Source organism: Prunus avium, chromosome 7 (assembly GCF_965620075.1).
Source record: "Prunus avium chromosome 7, drPruAviu1.hap1.1, whole genome shotgun sequence".
NCBI lineage: Eukaryota > Viridiplantae > Streptophyta > Magnoliopsida > Rosales > Rosaceae > Prunus > Prunus avium.
This window is the reverse complement of record NC_142290.1, coordinates 8417216-8434613: the sequence shown is the minus strand read 5'-3', so window position 1 is coordinate 8434613 and position 17398 is coordinate 8417216. Positions and strand designations below refer to the sequence as shown.

Genomic DNA, 17398 nt, shown 5'->3' with positions numbered 1-17398 from the left:
GTCTTTGTTGTTGTTTTTTAAATTTGTTGTTATGACATTGCTTGTAAAAATAATAATTATTATTGTATTTGTATTTTAATTATTGTATTTTGTGATATTTATTTGCTTTAGTACCTTTCATTTGTTGTTATGAAATTGCTTATGCCTAATTTCTAAACATTGAGGACAATGTTCATTTCTAGGTTTCGGGGTATTGAAGTTTAGCAAGTAAATTTGATTTTTCTTAATATTTTATTTTATTTTTACTTGTTTTTTCTGTTTTATTTTAAACTATTTTTTTTTATTTTTTAAGTCACTTTCCGAACACATTGGATGAGATTGTGATAAATGTTTGCATGACTTGAATGAATTTGGATTTCAAAAAAAATATTATTTAAATAAATTAAATATATATAAAAAAAAATTAGTCGCATCGTTCTAGCATGATATGTTTGAAATCTTCTATGCACTTGCCATTTATTTCATAATTTCCCAATTTAAGGATTTGCATGATCAAAAGAATTGTATCAAACATAAATTGAACTTTTATAACCATATAATTTGAGCTTTTGAGCCTTGTTCTTCATTTCATGAGTGTTATACAAATACTCTTATTTTCTTGTCATCAAAGTAGTTGTTTGATCTCATTATTCATTGATTTGGTTGAAAATTCATTCATTCTTATGCAATTTGATTACATGACACTTAAGAAATGATATTAAGGCCCTCTTTGGATCGCTTGTGCCTTTCAAGCTAACCTTATGCATGCTTAAGCATAATTTTCCATTGTTAACCATTTTGAGCCAACATGTAAGCCTTTTCTTTCAAATTACCAATTTTATTTCCTCGCCTTAGCCTAAAAAACAAATATTTACCTTTCTAGGGAACTCATAAGCTTTAATTTGGATGTGTTTTTCATGCCAAGTTTTGGAAGGGGTGTTACATTTCAAAAAAAATAATAATCACTCAATTGGTGAAAGAAAAGAGAAAAGCTGTGTTTAAAAGGCAGTTGATTTAAAAATCATTTTTTGGTTTCCTTATTGGCCTTAAAAGTGAATTGGTGGTTGTTCAATAAAAAGAAAGGAATGTGTTAAAAAAAAATTCTAATCATGATGGTTCGAAGTCTTGAAAATAATTGTTTTATGCTCTTACATTTTGAGTTCCTTGGACTTTGTATTATCCATACCTTTCATTTCTCACTCACCTTACACCCTTGGCCCCATTACAACCTATGTTAAAGACCTAAATTCATCATAAATGTCATGTGATTGAATTGCAACAAGTTTCCTACTTTTAAGTGTTTAGCATCCTTCTTAAGATCATATTAATGCAAGTTCTTCATTTTTCTATTGCGAGTTAAGTCTCAACTCTAATCAAGAGTGGAACTAGAATTTTTTCAATGGGTGGGCTAGCTAAAGTTATTAGCTTAAAATCTAATGATAATTTTTTTTTTTGTACTTACATTTTCTATAGTTTTTCTAGAAATAAAAGTATACATTAAATCATATAAATCATGTTAATTGTAAACACAAGAAAAAAAAATGAAATTAGAGAACCATATGTATATTTAAAATGAAATTTACATATGCATATAAATCATGTCAAAAATGCTTTTCTTTTGGAGACAAATTAATAGAATGGTGTTGAAATTGTATTTTATTATTATTTATTTTTAGTTAAAATATTAGGCTATATGTGACAGGACTCGACCCAAATTCCACTTTGGAATCTGAGCCGAATCTTGTGCGTGTCCGACACCTGGCTGGTGCCGGGCACACTTGACCAAATTTCCCTTCTAACTAAAACTCAAATTTTCCTTAGGGTTTGACTTCTGCTGAAAATTCGGCAGAGTCTCCCTTATAAATTACTCGTTTCCCAAACTTTTTCACCTGTACAGCAGTACAGCATGCAATTCAAATATCCACAACCGTTCAACATGCACAAAGTTAGAATACACACAATTTGACAACAAATCTTTGTGGCCTCAGGCCTTACAGAAAATCCTAGGGCAATATCATAGCATTACTAATTAATTTAATTTACAGGAATAGTTCGATTACGGTAAAAATCCTACATAGTGGAAAGGATGAGGGGTGAATGAAGAGCACCCTGTGATGGTGCTCTGGTACATGACTACTGCTTGGGGGCACAAAACATTTAAAGTGTGAGTGGACAAAAGAGAGTTTTGGAAAATAGAATATCAACATACTAACCTTATTGTTAAAACCATTTGAAAATTCAATTATAACCATGTTTTGTATTCGTACCAAAAATCAAGCATGCATTCAATCAAATCATCAAAACCAATTGAAAGCATTGAAAAGTGATAATTCCTTTCCACCTAGGTGTACCCATAATAAATTCGTCAATTCCATAATTTTCCATTTAATTCCCACATTATACCATCAATTCCTTGTGTCACATAATGCGACACATCCTCGCAAGCCTCGGTTACACAAAGTCGACCCAAGTCGCATTCCTCATAAGACTCAGGGGACACTTTGTCAACCTGAGCCGCATTCATCATTCCTCATGGTCCAGATGTCCCTAAGACTCGTGAGGCAACTATCAAATGCGCGCTGACTCAATTGAAGGTGTAGGGGTCTTTTTCTTCCGGCAGCAAGTGGGCGAGGCTGCTGCAAGGAGCAATCTGATGCAAGTGTCCCCTTTGTGTCTGAGTTCGAAGATTAAGCCCCAAAGATTTCTCGAAAGGGTGATGACGCCTTAGGAAACTCCTTGGTTACCTTTACCGATGAAAATAACGACAAATTACAGATAAATCTTCTAGCTTTGCATGAGAAGATTATGGCATGAGAGCAAAATTATCATGGGTTTAGCACTTGAGAGAGAGAACTGTGAGTTCCTATGAGGGGCAGAGGTTCTAAGGGAAAGAGAAAGGGATTCTAAGGAGGTTTGATGAAGTGGGAGAAGGCTTATGAAGAATTATGGGTAATCTTAGCAGTTTCCGGCAGCTTGACAGTGACTCTGTCAAAGCTGCAGCCAATCTGCCAGAACAGGGGAGCTAAGGGAAATGGGTAAGCAAAGCACGAAAATTACTGGATTTGCATGTGAGAGAGGAAGCTTGCTCTTTGAAGGTTGTGGGTTGTCTTGTGTTGGGTAGAAGGGGTCCTATTTATAGCTGCTGGGAATGGGTCTTCTCCAAGAAACCCTAATGGTTTCTTCCCAATCTAGCTAAGCTTTCCTCTTCCTTTCTTCTCCTCTTTCTTGACTTACCTCATGGTGGCAAAAATCAGTTCTGCCCAATCCCACAAAATCAGAGATTTTTGGGAGCTCCAGGCTTCTTCCGGCGGCTGCTTCAGAGGAGAGCTTCCATTTTTGGGAGCTCCTCTTTCTTCCTCTTTCCATGGCCAAATCTGATGAAGGAAAGAAAATAGGTGCGCCTACTAGTTTAAAGGATGGCATCCTTCCTTGCGTGCCAAAATCCCTTGGTCCTTCGAATGCCTTGGCTGGAAATTTGTTCCCCCATCACGTGCTGAAGCTTCCAGCGGCTCTGCATACATGGACACCTTTGCTCCTTTTCGTAGCTTTTGTTTTCACCCAAGTGCTGAGGCTCCTGTTGACTTTTATGCTAATTGTATGGGCTTCTTGAGACAACAATATGACTTGTCAAATAAATGGGCTAAGCTTATCAAGTGTTGGGCCATCTTGGTTGTAGTAATGGGCTATCTTTTGGTTGGGATATTTTAATTGGGGCAATGGGCTACTTTCTCTCTTGTGCTTACCCACATTTGGGCCTAAGAAATGGGCTTGAGTCCCGAGTCTCCCAAGCGACCTGGAACTTCCATTTCTCGGTCCATCAATGGGCCTCATGACAATTTATTACCATCCATACCACAACCCACTCAAGCAAGCCCTGGGCATTCGAGTGGCTTGGGCCCACTTAAGCTTGTAGCATGACAGATTTTTATTTAGCATGGCGTGCGGAGTATGACTCATGTATGTCATACTTTCATGTGCTCCAAATCGGATCTTTTTTCAATAATATATCGTTTTGGGCCAGGGATTTATTCGGGCCCAACCATGGATTTTTTGGGCCTCAACAGAAGGCAACTAGGATGTCCGCGGACGTCATCATATCCGAAGGCAACATTTTGGGTACCTATGGTGGTTTAAAAACCTTTCCTGGAAAATTATCATACTATTTCTCATTAAATCCTTAAATCCTGTTATAATTTCCTTTTCTACTTTCCAAGCCATTCACATTTAATCATAAACACAATTTAATAAAAGCATTTGAATTCAATATTTATGCTTGGAAAGTAAAAGTCATAAATAATTCATTCATGATCATTTAATAAAACTTTAATTGCATAAAATTCATTTAGAAAACAAAAGCCCGCTCACTGAGCATCCGAGCTAGCTTGACCCTTCGACGGTCGTTCATGCGGGTTCAAAGAAGCCCGAGTACCTATTTAAGCAATTAAAATATTTAATTAATAAAATAGCTTTACCACAAAATTTAATCAAACCCTGACCCCTGGCCTCAAAAGTGTGTGTGTAACATCCCAACCTAATTTAATTGTTCTAATATATTCGTGAAATTACAATTTTGCCATTGGGGGTAAGGGTACTTTGGTCACTTTTTGTTTGGAATTATTTTTGGGAGTTAGAGTTGCTCCATTGCATAGAGCTCACTCTCACCAATTCGAAGACACGTAGTGGGCTCAAATCGGAGTTTTAACGAGGAAGTTGTGATTTACGGAAGTGCAGTGGCACAATAATAATTTTGGAGAAGTCAAAATTTAAAATACCCCATGTCAGACCTTTCCACGCCTATATTCGATGAGTCCCAAGTCTGGTCAGCTCAAGTCCCACAAATATTCTCTTCATTCCCCTACATAAAGTCCCACAAACTCATTATAATTCCCAAAAACCCGTCAGAGCCTCATCAAAACTATGCAGACTTGTTCACAGGTCCAAAGCATCAATTTCCTGAGCTCAAAACGAATTCGTTTCTTCTTCAAACTTGTTCATATGTGTCTCCAGTAGAACATATTCGAAAGGTAGAGCAATCGGAGAAATATAAACACCTCAAACCCCAGTTGGAGAACGAACAGCTCATCTCTGTCTGGTATTCTATGTTATGCACGGATTTGTCTTTGTATGCAAGTTTCTGTTGTGATTTTCACCTCTATTCCTTCACAAAAATTGTTTCTCAGGTTAAGTGCTACAACATATCCAAAATTCAATGTCTATCTACCTTAAATCGTGTTCAAGGTGAGACTAGTCTTCACCTTCGTTATATTTGCTGGTTTCACTCTAGTGTACAACTCTTCCATGTGGCCTTCCTCTGCTCTAATGGACAATTACCCTTCATCAACGTTGTTCCTCTATATCTTGTATATAATCTATCAAAATTGGAGCATCATCCAAGAAGTGTAGTCATCTCAAAGCGTGTTGAAGTGTCGCATGCTCATTCCTGTCTGCTGTATTGATGTAGGCTCGAATTCTTTCTTGCATGTCACTTTGTATTGATCATTCCACAATAATTTCTTCACACAGGTTGTTCCTTCATCAGAGAACTATGACATATCCAAAAGTCACAGCAATTAGAGTTCTCTAACCATCTGAAACCTTGTTCAAGGTCAAGAAGTCCTCTATTCTGCTGTTTTAATGCTACTGCACCTTACTCACTCTTGCATGTCGATTTCCCTTGCTCAGATGACCAAAGTTGCTTCTCGACAACATATCCAAAGATGTTGGCCATACAACAAGTTTAGGCCACTCAGACGTAATATAACTGAAACAAGCTCCTCTCTTGTTATCAAGTGTTGTTTGGTGGTTTTACTCCTTGGGGTCCTTTTGCATTGCAGAAAGATTCAAAGGATTGAGGCACAAAGAATCGCTCTGGACGAAACCGCGGAGAGTTAATTGTGCTTTGGACCGTGAGTGAGTGGACATTTGTTTTCTAAATAGTTTTATAAAACTCTTGGATTGTGATTATTATTTGTGTTGTTTTATGGAATTGATGATTTATGGTTACCAGTTTTCTAAATAGTATATTGTGCATATTCGAATTTGATTTGAAAACAGTTTTGAAAGATTGTACATGGCTTGACAGGAGGGTTTGGTGTCCGTATGAATCTAATTAAATGTCGACTATACAATTACACTCAAATAAATGGCTATGTGTTTGGGTTAGGGGTACATTGTATATTGATACCTAATTATGGGAAGTTCGGGAATTTAATTTATTATTTTTATTATTATTAATGCTAGTAATATTATTTATAAAGGATTAGGGTGAATTTGTGTATGAATAGTGTTTTGAATATTAATAAAATTGAATGGGCTTATTTAGATTTTGTGCATTTCTGAATTAAGATTGTATTTTGGTTTTCAACAAGGAAGTATCGGTATTATTTTTACTATATAATATTTATGTTAGAAGGAAACTTCATTTAGAAATTGGAATTTTGCATCAAGATATGTACTTTCCCGGGTTACTGTACCCACACGTGGTGTTGGATTATCCGGCGTGTGGGCACATTTGGTTATATTAGTCCTTTATCACACGTGGCGTTGGATTATCTGGCGTGTGATAAAGCTCTCCACGTGCGTAGGACTTGGTTTGGTTGGGGCACACGTGGCGTTGGATTTTCCGGCGTGTGTGCTAACTTGGATACTGGTTACTTTACCCCACATGGCTTTGGATTATTGCGGCATGTGGTAAAGGATCCGGACATTGTGATTACTGTTACTTTACTACGCGTGACATTGGATTCTCCGGCGTGTAGTAAAGTAACGGGGACAAGGATAATGATTTTTATACTATATTGGGAAAAGGTTAATGTATAAAAGAATTAACTTGTTGGTACTACTGAAAATAATTGTATATTATCTGTCTCGTGATTAGGGACTGAAGAACTACGTGTGGCTTGATCCCTCAGTAAGGGTACGTAGGTAGTGTGGGGTCTCGCCCAGGTGCAGCCACGAACTAAAGTTTATTTCTGGAACTTTAATTTGGTCATTTGGATCTAGTCTTACTTCTTTAATTTTGTTTTTGATGAGTTTGGTTTTGACTTTGCTGGTGGTTCTACTTTGAATTATTTGAAGGATAGAAGCCTATTCTGTAAACTGTGTGATATTGCATTGTGTGTTCTGACAATTGGTTTCTTAAACTGTGATTTTTACAGGTGAAAATTTTGGTAAATGTCCATTTTTCAAGGGAGACGCTACCAAAATTTCAGCAGAAAGTCTCGTCCCTCCTTTCCTTGATTTGGAAAAGAGGCTATATCGTTAGTATGCGGGATCGGCATTAGCTTAATGTTGGAAATACTGCAAGATTCCTCACGAATTCAGTATGCGAGATCGGCATTAGCTTAATGTTGGAAATACTGCAAGATTCCTCACGAATTCCGAGGAATTCGGGGCGGGTCCTGTCAGCGTGTGCATAATTTAAGAAAGTTCCTAGGCCCATTTTCAATAGTTCCGACAGTTGGAATGGTCTGAACAGACCCAAGGTTAAGTAAGCGATTAAATTCCCACGACCTCTGATTGATAATCCAAGAGTTCTTATAGGTTCAACACAATTTACTATACAAGCCCTGCAAGTTTGGTATGAATCGAACGGCTGGATCGCTCGCGATCGCACGATCGCACGATCGGACAGTTACCATTTACCTAAACTTTGAATTATTGAATTGGAGTATCCAGGACTCCGATACTTGATCCGCGAATTCCTACACGATCCTAGATCAACATATTTGAAAATGAAGTTGATCCAACGGTCCGAACATATCGAACCCGGATAACGCCTAATATGCGATATCCGATCAACAATCAAACGGTAACCAAATTGAAATCTGAGATTACCATCGTGCTCGGGACGACGTGGGGATCATTTTAGGACCAAAACCCAACCCTGAGACCTCGCCACCGCCGAAGAGTGTGTAGAGAAATTTTCTAGCGATCGGAAAACTCCAAACCACCGGTCAGGACCTATGCCAAAAGATCAAGCACATCAAGGGGAGTAACTTAATACCTTTGCTCGAAGATCAATTCCACCTTTAAAGCCCTTGAACGAACGATTTCTTTTTTTGAAAAAACCTAGAAAGGTTTGGGTTTAGATTCATCATTTCTGCTTGAAATTGGGTCGGTTCTTTGAGGGAAAACACAGAGGGAAGGTAGGGGAGTGTTTTGGAAGTGATTTGGTGGCGGGTGGTGACCGGAGTTGGCCGGAAAAGCCCTCGAAATTTCTGGTTTCGAAACAGCCCGTTTTGGGCTTCACTTTGGCTCGAGTTTCTGGTTTAATCGCTTGGAATCAAGGCTAGATATGGGTATGTATGGAAAGAGGAGAGAGAAATGAAGAGTTTACAAGTTGTGGCACTAGTTTTGGTGGCCGGACGATAGAGATATCTTTGTCTGAAGTTGGCTGCTCGTGCTGCCAGACAGAGATGAAAAATCTGGGTTTTTAAAAAACTGACTTCGAAATATTTACGGTTATGCCATTGGGCTTCCATAGATCATAGCTTCTTCATTATAACTCCGATTTGAGCCCACTACGTGTCTACGGACTCATCTCAACGTGCTCTACGCAACGGTACTACTAAAATCCCTAGATTCCTTCCTGAACAAAAAGTCAACTTTTAAACCATTAAAATATTTTCGGGGTAAAATTGTCTTTTACTTGACTAAATTAATAACTAAACATTAATTTAGGATTGGGTTATTACAATATGTATATTTAATTTGATTTTTTCCCAAATCTTCCCTGGGCTACAGCCAAGGGCAACCCTTGCCCTGGTTTCGCCCATGACTTTAATCTCAAGTTTATAACTGAGTGATGCATTGTAGCCCTCTTTTGAGTGATTCATTTGTGAGTGGACAACTTTGGTGAGATTTGAAGTTGCATTTGTGCTTTGTATGATTTTCGAAATTGTGTGAAAACTGAGATTGGGGAATGGTTGCATTGTGCTATCACATCACTACACTTTGAGCATGTCGTGTTTTGAACTTTGCCGCCTTGTGAATGATGTCTAAAATAGAGCTTTTATTGTTAATACTTTTGAGTCATGTGCATGAGTCATTTCTCTTCGGAAAATGTTCGGAAAGATTGTTTTGAGTCTTCTTTTGTTTTGTTTTTTTTTTTTGCTCAAGGAGTAATAAAATCTAACAAGTTTTCTAACCACTTTGTTTTGTAGAGTCAATTAAATGTTTGTGGGTATCGTACCAGTTAAACACTCAAGAGACACAACTCCTCCTACTAGGGATGCCTAGAGGTTTAAAGGCTTGTTGCATAAGCTTCAAGATCCATATTTGTTCATAATTTTCTGAATGAAGGAACAAGCCCAAAATGAGCCTACAAGAAAATTGCAGTGCATGACCTATGCATGACTTATGCATGAGCTAATTTTTTTGGGTGAGGAAGTTAGGTAAAGTGGGTGAAGTGGGTGTTGTAGCTCTCAAACATCTCTCTAGAGCTCCTCTCCCTCAAATTCTCTTAGTTTTTCTTTTAAGTTCTCAATTGTTGTAACTTTTGCTAAATTTTCCTTTATGTTTTTCTTAGTTGTATTTATTTCTCATTATCATGTAATTTCAATTACGGTTCTTGTTCCTATTCATTATGCTTACAAGTTAATATGCTTGTTTAAATGATTGATCACCATTAAAACTTGTATGTTAGCTATCTTGGTTGGAATTAAGAGTAGACACCATATGCCTTAATTAGAATTGAACTATGAATAGGAAGAGTATGTATGGACATTGGACAACAGGGATTAGATACATGCTTGGTTGTTAAAACATTCTTATATGCTTAATGGATTTCTAATGCTTAATTTAGGTTCGACAACAAGGATCTAATTAGGGAATTAAGAATACAAGGTTAGGACTAGACACCATGGCTTAATCATACTTTAGCTAGAATCAATCTGTGAATCTAAATTGAACTTGTTAAGTGATTTGCTTGAGTCAGTTCTTTTCTTTCTTTCTTGTTTTCTTTTCTTTTCTTTCTTGTTTTCTATTTTGTGCAGGGAATCGCATTGAATCAATCTATCATCAATCCTCGTGGGATCGACCTCGCACTTACATATGCTATACTACCGAACGGCTAGTGCACTTGCGAGTATCACAAGTTGAGGATGCAGCTGAATCAATTTTGGCGTAGCTAAATCGACAACAACAATTTTGGATCAAGACCAAAATTGGGGCAACAACATAATATGGTGGGAGGAGTAATTTGGTGATTTTTTACTAAAATCAAATCACTAAAACTATGCAATGTTCCAACAACTCCCTATACCGTGTAAGAACTTGGTATGACCTTAAATTGACCAACTTGTTCGACCAACAGATTTTGGATCGAGCCCAAAACTTGGGCAACATCATAATATGGTGGGAGGAGTCATTTGGTGAGTTTTTAGTAAAATCCAATCACTAAAACTATGCAATGTTCTATGGTTAAAAGTATATAAGCTATATATAAGCCATGCCATATGACCATGGGTTGTCTATCGAACAACACCTACGAGACATGGTATGCCGTCGCATGAAATGACCTGGGATGTCAGGCCTTGCTATCGCCACCCTTACATTGTGCAACGCGTAGGCCTGCCGATCGTCCAGTTCCAATGGACCTACCTAACAATAATAAAAAAATAATAAAAACAAACCCAAAAAACATTCGGCAATGCTTGCATCGCACTGTTTTTTTGTTTTTGTTTCTTTTCGGTTCTTAGTTAATTGGAGACGAGCTCCACATTGTCATGAAAACAAAAGAATGCCAAATGAAGATGACAGAAAGCAAAAGCCCACGACAATTGAAATGTAAAAAATGCAAAAAGAAAGGGATACAACACTAGGACTTCCCAGGAGCTCACCCATCCTAGCACTACTCTCGCCCAAACTCACTTGACTTCGAAGTTCTAATGGGATTCGGTGCATGTGAGTTAGTATGAACACATCCGTTAGCTTATAACGTTTAAAAGTATATATGCCTTGTTTGAGCCATTCCATATATGACCATGGGTTGCCTATCAAACACCCCCCGCGGGACATAGCATGTCTTCGCATGAAATGGCATGGGCTGTCAGGCCTTGGCATCCCCACCCTTACCTTGCCCCACAGGCAGCCCTGCCGAAATGCTGATTCCAATTGGCTCTTGTGCCTACCCAACGATACTTGAACTAAAAACAAAAAACAACCCCAAAATTTCGGCAATGCGTGGGTCCTGCTATTTTTTTGTTTTCGTTCCTTTCTAGTTCCTAGTTAATTAGAGACGAGCTCAACATTGTCATGAAAAAATAAGAATAGCCATATCAAGAAGACAGAAAGCAATCGCCCACAACAATTGAAATGTCAAAAATGAAAAAAGATTGAGATGCAACACGAGGACTTCCCAGAAGGTCACCCATCCTAGTACTATTCCTGCCGAAACACACTTAACTTCGGAGTTCTTATGGGATCCGGTATATGTGAGTTTTGTATGAGCGCATATGTTAGCTTATAATGCCTAAAAGTATATAAGCAATGTTTGAGTCATGCCATATGACCATGGGTTGACTATTGAACATCCCCCCGCATGACATAGCATGCTGTCTCATGAAATGGAATGGGTTGTCAGGCATTGCCGTCGCCACCCCTACCTTGCACTATGTGCAGGCCTACCGATCCGCCAGTTCCAATCGGCTATGGGGCCTACCCAAAAATTTTGACAGCGCGTCAGTCCCTCTAATTTTTTCATTTTGGTTCCTTTGTAGTCCCTGGTTAATTAGGGACGGCTCTACTGGGTCATGATAAAAAAAATAACAGCTAGATGAAGACAACGGAAAGCAAAAGCCCACGACAATTGAAATGTCAAAAACACAAAAAGAAAGGGATGCAACATGAGGACTTCCCCTGGAGCTAACCCATCCTAGTGCTACTATCGCTTGACTTCGGAGTTCTAATGGGATCCGAGGCATGCGAGTTGGTATGAGCGCATCTGTTAGCTTATAACAATTAAAAGTATATAACCCATGTTTGACCCATGCCATATGACCATGGGTTGCCTATCGACTACCCCATGCCTGCCGATCCGCTAGTTCCAATCAGCTGTGGGGTCTACCCAACAATAATTGAACACAAAAACAACAAAAGCCCCAAAAATTTTGGCAGTGTACTTTTTTTTCGTTTTGTTCCCTTCCGGTTTCTAGTTAATTAGAGACAAGCTCCACGGTGTCATGCAAAAAAACAACAGCTAGATGACGAAAACGAAAAGCAAATGCCCACGACAATTGGAATGTCCAAAACGCAAAAAGAAGGGGATGCAACACGAGAACTTCTAAAGAGGGCACCCATCCTAGTATTACTCTCGCTCAAACTCGCTTGACTTCGGAGTTCTAATGGGATCCGGTGCATGTGAGTTGGTATGAGTGCATATGTTAATTTATAACGCCTAAAAGTATATAAGTCATGTTTGAGCCATGCCAAATGACCATGGGTTGCCTATCGAACACCCCCTACATGACATGCGCAGGCCTGCCAATCTGCAGGTTCCAATCGGTCGTGGGGCCTAACGAATGATAATTTAATAAAAAACAAAAACAACCCCAAAAATTTCACCAGTGCGTGGGTAACGCAGTTTTTTCATTTTTGTTCCTTTCCAATCCCTAGTTCATTAGCGATGTGTTGCACGGTGTCATGAAAAAAAAAATATAGCCCAATGAAGATGACAGAAAACAAACGTCCACGACAATAGAAACGTCAAAACTACAAAAAGAAGGGGATGCAACACAAGGACTTCCCAGAAGGTCACCCATCCTAGTACTATTCTCGGCCAAACATGCTCAACTTCAGACTTTTGATGGGATCCGGTGCATGTGAGTTGGTATGAGCGCATCCATTACCTTATAATGCCGAAAATTATATAAGCCATATTTTGTTTGTGCCTAATAAATCTCGGTCGTGGATTGACCGAAAGAACTTCCTCTCGGCCTCGCGACCGCGGTAAATTAGGCCGAGACCGAGGGGCGAAAGAGACACGGCCAGAGAGATTGAGGATAGATCGTCACGTGGGCGACAGGGTCCCACACTTCATTTAATGAAGTAATGCCTCTGATTATGGCAGCAAACCCACTAGCCGCAAAAAAGCATTTAATGCACGAGGGAAGATGGGAAGTGACTGAAGTCAGGGTTTTGGTGATGGAAATCAGAGTGGTTAGGCACAAACTTTCTCACAAATATTCTTACAGCTTGAGAGATTAGGTCACCAGCTATCAGAGCATTAAATGCATCTCCATGGCCAAGGGTGCAGAACCCATGATCAGGGCGGCGGCCGAGATTTACCGAGATTTACGGGGTCACACCACCATGCTTCACGATCCCAAATGCCGATTTGACTACCCACTTGCTATGATCAGGCTCCACCATGCAGATTTTCAGCCTCGATTACTCCTCCAGAGCTCTTCCTATAAATACCAAGCTCGAACAACATTTAAAAGGTTCAAACACCAAACCAAAAGCCTCCCACGGAGCAATTTACATTTTCCTATCATTTATCTTCTTGTAATGCACTTTCAATACCTTTACTCGCTTTCCCAGGAGTAGTGATAGATTGTAAGGAAAATCCATTCATCAATATGTCATACGACCCTTGATTTTCAAGGCGCCGAAGCACCATCTCTGTTACTCTCTCATCCACCCCATGTATCATACGAGCGTCGCTCTCTAAGCAACGCGCCGGAGCACCGCCCAAAACCCACCATCAACACCACCACTAAACGGCCTTGTAGCTCAGGCCGTGAACCTGAAGGCCGAGATCAGTTCCTCTCTCGGCCACAATCGTTTGATTAGAAGTCGAACTCAAACAGGCGCACCACTTAACCATTTACCCAAACACATCACCCTCTCAACCCACGGTAGACCGTGCTGGCACGCTCGCGCACAACCGCACCGCATCCAAAAGAAGGACGTCACGTGTCATCGCATATCCCCTTGGCCTGGAGCACCAGGCCGTGAGATTTACGATAGCCAAACACTTTTTGGCACACCCAGTGGGACCCTTGTCAAAAACTCATGGTGGAAACTAGGGCACAGGCGAAACTCAAAAATAAGACAGTCGAAATGACTTCTGAGAATCCTGAGCCAACCTCACCGATAAATATGGCCGAGACCGAACAAGCGGTCAGAATATCGGCCAGTGTTCCAATGTCGACGGATCACACGGCCGAGTCCATGTAAGAGCAGGTAGTAGTGGAGGATCTAATGGCTAAGCAGGCCTACAGGATAGAGACATCCTTTATGGCCGCAATGGACAGATTTTCCTCAGAGCTACGGACGCTTTTTCAGGAGAGGATGCCGATACCCTCGTCCGCAACACCTCCCAGAGTCGGACAGAGAAGCCAAGAGCGCGACAGGATTGAGCCTTACAGCGAAAGCAGCAGCCTCGGCACCTCTGGCCGCACCCAAGCGTCAGGCTTCGCTCAGCATTCTGAGCCACCGACGAATAGCTGGGGGCAATCCCAGCCAACATGGGCAAATCCCGGACCGACCTACCCACCCGAAACAGCGGACGGCCCACTTCATGCTTTGGCTGTATCGTTGGGGTAGAATAGCCCCACACTTTCCGTGGTCCAGCCACTCGGCCCACTCCATACTTTGGCCGTCCAGACGCAGCCTGGCCCAAGCAACGTGACCTCCACAACATCACAACAGCAAGGTCAGAGTAGTTGGACCGTCGCACCACCATTGCAGGCATATGGATCGGCCATTCCGTCGCACCACGACTCTCATCTAGTGCCGCCCGGCTTGGTCGCAACAGCCGAGCCCCCTGTTCAAGTGGCCCAGTAGGTGAGGCCACAGAACGATGCGCAATAGGTCCCACGTCCGTTTGCGGCCCAACAGGAAACCCCCCTGTTCGAACCACTTTGCAAAACTCAAGGGAAGGTATCGTATAGTAGTGTAGCTTGGAAGTCCAAGTGTCGTATTCACAGAGAGCGGTGTAAAGATAACAGAGCTGAAAAAGAACAATTATGATTGAAAAGTTGATTTATGCAAGATTTGATTTAGAGAAAATTCAATTGATTAAAACACTAAGGCATTGGGTTTCCACTTTTAACATAAGCATGCAACTCTTAATAATTTGATCCACAAAATATTTTCCATTGTAGTTGTTCAAAATAATTAAAGCTCTTTTTAATTTCCTTTAGAAGTATTCTAAGCATAACTTGTACCATTGGCAACAAACTATCAAAAAATAATCTTCATCAAAATTCTATTAATCTTTAGTAATTCTCTTCTCTTTTAAAAGCATGAAAGTTTTTACTACACAATGGGAAAAACATGATTGAACCCATGAAATAGATTATCAAACATTCATCAATTAATTAAAAAGAAAACTACAAATTCCATTTGAACAAAAACTACAAATTCACATTAAAGCTTAAGTTTGGATCAAACTAATAAAAATTACACACTTATATTAAAAGCTTTCCCCCTAGCCTTAGCTAGGGAGTTAGTTCCCCATAAAATAAAACTAAAACAGAAATTTAGAACTAGAAGAATTGGAGGAAGGAGAGAGAGCTCAAGAGAAGATTGTGAGCTTGGTGTGATTTTACAATGCCATATCTCCTCCTATTTATAGGAAAATGGGAGCAATTCTAAATTCATCAAATCCCTCCATTCATGAATTTAATATGTATTCCACTTGCCATCAAACCAATTGCCAATTTGCTTCCATTACTTATTCCATAGTGTTGATGACTCCATTCTCCAAATTCTTCATCTTGTTCAATGCACAACCGTAACCCATCTCTTCATTGTTTCTTCTTTTGGCATGGGTGTGGCACTTCATGTATTCTTTTCAATTCTTTTCTTCTTGGTTGCTCCATCCATTGCTTCTTTTCCTTTCTTTTATGCCTTGGTGTGGCACTAATTCTTCATCATTCATTTGGTCATTCCCAACTACAAATTGTTTAATGCCACCAAGTCACCATTTGATAATTCTTCAACCTTAAGATAAAATAATGAAATCATCATCAATTATGTAATGGGTATGTAAGCAAGTGCAAAAGTGAAAAACAAACCTAATTAACTAAAATTGTAAGAAAATCAATTACTAACAAATATATTTAGGGATAATAAATGTGATAGTTTATGTGCTCATCACCCCCCCAAGGGCTTCGGTTGGAAGACGTCCGGCGAATGATCGATGACGGCTTGGCTCAGAGGCGGCCGGAAGCGCCAAAGTATACAAAACCGTACCCGCCAGAGATTGACCGAACCCCTCTTCCCCGGAACTATCGGTTGCCAGAATTCATGCTATTCTCCGGGGATGGGCAGACCTCCTCCATTGAACACATAGGCCGTTTCACGGCCCAGTGTGGAGAGGCCGATTCGGACACCCAAAAGCTCCGTTTATTCGTTCACTCTCTGACCGGCGCGGCGTTCTCATGGTTCATAAACCTTCCACCGAATTCGGTGAGAGATTGGTCTGATATGGAAAGGATATTCCACGAACATTTCTATCAGACCAACCGAGAGATAACGGTCGCCGAGCTAGCAAGAATGAGCCAGGCTCCGGACGAGTCACCTCGCAATTATCTGCAGTGATTCAAAACATGCAGGAATTGGTGCCGGACAAATCTACCAGAAAGGGAATTTGTCAAGATGGCCGAGGAAGGGCTGGAGTTCGAATACCGGAAAAAATTCCAGGGAATCGAATTCCGGGACATGCATGACCTGATCAACAAGGTGGACAGATACGCATCCTTGTTGAAGGAAGAAATGCAGAAGAAGATGGCTTCGAAGGGACTTACTACAAGAATCCTATCGTCGGCTACGCCTATGCAGACGGCTCCACGGAGGCCGAGAGCGGCGAGGACGAGGTAAGTTCAGCCGAAATCAGCATAAACAAACCATTCGTCTGCAAAAGACTTGTCAAGGGCGACAATAGCCGCACAAAGATTCCCGACACCAAATTCCCGGCTCGAGAAATGAAGGCCTACACTTCTGGTTTGACAAGGGCCGAGGCCATCTTCGACCTGCTATTGACCGAGAAAAAGGTCAAATTGTCTTTTGGCCATAAAATTCCGAAACCCGACGAGCTCAAAGGAAAGACATTCTGCAAATACCACAGTTCTTGGTCTCACAACACCAACAACTATGTTGTCCTGCGAGACGTCATCCAGAAGTTGATAGACGAAAAGAAGGTCTAGTTCCCGGAGAAGGCGGCCATGCAGGTTGACTCCAAGCCATTCCCTCCACCTATCGTCAACATGCTCAACGCCCAGCTCCGGGTCGAATATTGGGAAGTTCATCGGCCGGCGAAAGGAAAGGAGCCGTTGGCCGAACTAGAGCCGGTGCTTTGGAATTGATGCAAGTGTGAGATCAGTCAGCCCAGACTACAGGAGAACAAAAGGAAGGCCGCTAAGTCCTCTCAACCGACTGCGAAGAGATTCGGCGGGCAGTACGACTGTAG

The 17398-nt window shown here is 40.5% G+C and overlaps 3 pseudogenes; all 3 read right to left on the bottom strand.

The window, feature by feature from the left end:
• Positions 1-10787: 10787 nt before the first annotated feature.
• LOC148292979 (5S ribosomal RNA) lies at positions 10788-10906 on the bottom strand (annotated as a pseudogene).
• Positions 10907-11317: 411 nt separating this feature from the next.
• On the bottom strand, positions 11318-11437 carry LOC148292978 (5S ribosomal RNA; annotated as a pseudogene).
• Positions 11438-12242: 805 nt separating this feature from the next.
• On the bottom strand, positions 12243-12361 carry LOC148292977 (5S ribosomal RNA; annotated as a pseudogene).
• Positions 12362-17398: the final 5037 nt, after the last annotated feature.